Consider the following 3,729-nt stretch of genomic DNA (forward strand, 5'->3'; position numbering starts at 1 on the left):
TTTAAATAGGGTTGTTTGTTATTTTATTGTTATTTTTTTGTTGTTGATTTGTAGGAGTTCTTACATATTCTGGATATTAATATCTAATTAGATATGTAATTTGAAAATATTTTATCCCTTTTTATGGTTACCTCTTTACGGAGAGTGTCCTTTGATGCCCGAAAGTGTTAAATTTTGGTATTTGATTTATTTTTTCTTTTGTTGCCTATGTTTTGGGTGTCATATGCAAAAAAAAAAAATCATTGCTAAATCTGATGTTATAAAACTTTTTAACTATGTTTTCTTCTAAGAGTTGAATTTTTAATTGTCTTGCTTTTTAGAGATCTTTTATGTATTAATCCAAAAAATAAAAATCCCTGGGGAGTACAGTTTTTAATTCATACTCTAATGCTTACTTTCAGTGATGCCAAAAAGAATATACATTCATCTCAACAGTAATTAAAAATATATATATGTTTATTTGGGAAGGGTTATATATTAGGTGGCCATAAGTTCCTGAATAGATCGATACATTGGACTTTAGTTTATTATATTTCTCACAGTTATGGGTAAATCTCTTTGCAAATAGATGCATTCCATTTGTGGCACATTAACAATATATAAACTGTATCAAGTCATTGTGGATTAGGTAATTGTGATAAATGAGCCCCATTTGTTAAAGGAGAATATCTGAGGAGTCATTCATCACATTTATGTTGTATTCAATTAAACTAAATTATAGAGATGATATTATAGACTCAAACACTTAAATGCTTATGATTCAGACTACTTAAGCTGCTAAAACAGAGGATACCTGAACTTTGGATTGAGGAGCAAAGGTAAAATTTAAAAGGCCAGTACTGTTTTTTTTTTAAAATTAAGTTTATTGGGGTAACATTGGTTAATACAATTATATAATTTTCTGTATATTCTATTGTATGTTTACTGCCCAAAGTGAAGTTTTCTTCAGACTTGCAATACTGTATATTCTATTGTGTGTTTACCACCCAAAGTAAAGTTTTCTTCAGACTTGTAATACTGTTTTTTTGATATTTTATAGTTTATTTAAAAAATATTTATTAATAAAACAATCCAAATTCTGGCTTTAATGTCCTGATTTCATAACAGTAATAATGAGAAAAAGAGAAAGGAAGTAGGAGCTTGATGTCATTGCTCAGATCAAGAATACATTTTTGCTGGCTTTATTGAATATATTCTGTCTTTACTAAAATTATATCGGTGATAGGGTGCCAAAGACAATTCAAATACATTGAAATTCAGTTCTTTTCAACAAATAACTTTTCAAAAAAAAGTAACTTTTCAAAAAAAAAGTTACTGGAATAACTGGATATCCACATGCAAAAGAATAAAGTCGAACCTCTACCTAACACTGTAAACAAAAATTGACTTCAAGTGGATCGAAGGAGAAAATCTTACTCTTAGGAGTAAATCTTTATGATCTTGAGTTAGGCAAAACCTTCTAAGAAACACCAAAACCACAGTGACAAAACAACAAATTAGATTTCATCAAAATTAGAAACTTTAGTGCTTCAAAAGACACTATCAGAAAAGTAAAACTACAAAATGAGAGAAATATTTGCAAATTATGCATCTGATAAGTGACTTGTATTCCAAATAAAAAGGCAAATAATCCAATTTAAAAATGGGCAAAGTGTTTGAACAGACATTCTCAAAAAAGATATGCAAATGTCTAACAAGTACATGAAAAGATATACATTGTTAGCTTCAGGGAAAGGCAAATTAAAATCACATTGAGATTTTACTTCGCACCCACTACAATGGCTAAAATAAAGAAGTTAGAAACAAACAAGTGTTTGCAAGGTTGTGGAGAATTTAGGAACCTCACACATTGCTGGCAGGAATGTAAAATAGTGCAGCTACCATGGAAAATACTTTAATAGCTCCTTCAATAAGTTAAAGAGTTATATAGCTAACCAATTCCACTTTTAGGTTTATATCCAAGATAAATGAAAACATGTCAACACAACATGCATAAATGAATGTTCACAGCAGCATTATTCATAACAGCCAAGTAGAAACAATCCAAATGGTGAATGGATAAACAAATTGTGGTACACCCATACGATGTAATATTATTCATTCGATAAAAGAAACAAATTACAAAATGGAAGATTCTTGAAAATATTATTCTTAATGACAGAAGCCATTCATGAAAGGCCACATTGTGTGATTACATTTGTATGAGTTGCTCAGAACTGGCAAATCTATAGAGACAGAAGGTATATTCATGATTGCCTAGAATTGGGGTAGGAGGGAGGTGGGGATAATGGAGAGTGACTTTAAGGTGACAAAAATGTTCTAAAATTAGTTTGTGTTGATGGTTGCGCAACTGTAAATATATTAAAAAACAATGAATTGTACACTTTAAATGGGTGAATTATATAGTACGTGAATTATATCTCAACAAAGCTCTTAAAATTATATTGTTGCTAGAAATTTTATTTGGGAATTCCTCTGAAATTGGGAGTGGGAAGGAGAAAATTAGGCTTTGAAATTTGCAACCTAGATGGTGAATGGTTTTTATAAATAAAAACTGAATAGTTTTTATTACTTCATTGAGTTTGACTATTAATTGATGGGTTGCTCTTCTTCAAGGCTTTCAGTTATTCATGCATGCTTGGTTACTGCTATAGCCTAGGCACTGAGAATACAAACATGAAAAATAAAATGCTTGCTCTCAAGCTCACCAAATAATGGGGAGCAGGGAATTACATACAATGATAAAAATATGGAACCAACGTAATGAGAATAAAGCACAGAAGACCCGTCTATGTGTGTGCACTTGGGAGTTGAACATAAAGATGAAGGAGATTAAGAGAAACTTCCTTGAATTGGAGTTTATCAAGTGGTCAAGAGAGAACATACACAACAGTTGTAGATGATGCAGAATAGGGAAGAGTCAAAGAGTATTTCTATTCCTTAAATCTTTGTGGACTTCATGAACTGTTTGTCTCAGATTTATTAGTTAGAAAGATGAAGCCCATTTTTGGTCATACAATTGGAGATTTTTTTACCTTCTGCTTTAATTTATTGACAAAGTTTTTCTTCCATTAAATATTGTGGTAGTTGTTTTCTAGATCCATAAGCTTTATGGAGAGTACCTTTGAGGCCGAAGAGAGATCAGAGTTGGAATCTCTTCCCTATAACTTACTACCTATACGCTTTTTGGGATCCTTGGCTTTCAGAAAATTGCATAAAAATGACCATAGTAACTGATATGTTCTGTAAAAATGAAAAGAGATAGAACATGTAAAGTATTTCCCATATAGAACTTCGATACATGGTAACTAGTATTGTTATGTATTTGATAACTATATTTTCTTATATTGAATAGATAAAAATGTTTTAATTTCAACAGAATATTTTAATCTCACATCTTTTTCTCCTTAGCTTGTTCAATAAATCTATTGTTTGCTGATAAATGTAATCAGGGCATAGAGAGACATGAAATCAGTTCTCCATTACAATAAAAATGCCAGATGCACAGGGACAAAAGCCTAAGAAAATGAAAATCTAATGGGCAAGGGAATTGAGCCATGTATAATGAGAGGAAAAGGCAGACAACTTAGCAAAGGTAGAGAGCAGGCTGGACTCAGAGATAAAGCTCAGCAATAGACAGAGTTGTCAGGCAGCATTTAGGAGCCAGGAAATTATCAGGGACTGAAATATATTAGCTGGTATTTGTTTCCTAAGGTAAAACAAGCACAC

The sequence above is a fragment of the Pteropus medius genome, unplaced genomic scaffold, assembly GCF_902729225.1.
Source record: "Pteropus medius unplaced genomic scaffold, Ma_sr-lr_union100, whole genome shotgun sequence".
In the NCBI taxonomy this organism is placed as follows: Eukaryota; Metazoa; Chordata; class Mammalia; order Chiroptera; family Pteropodidae; genus Pteropus; species Pteropus medius.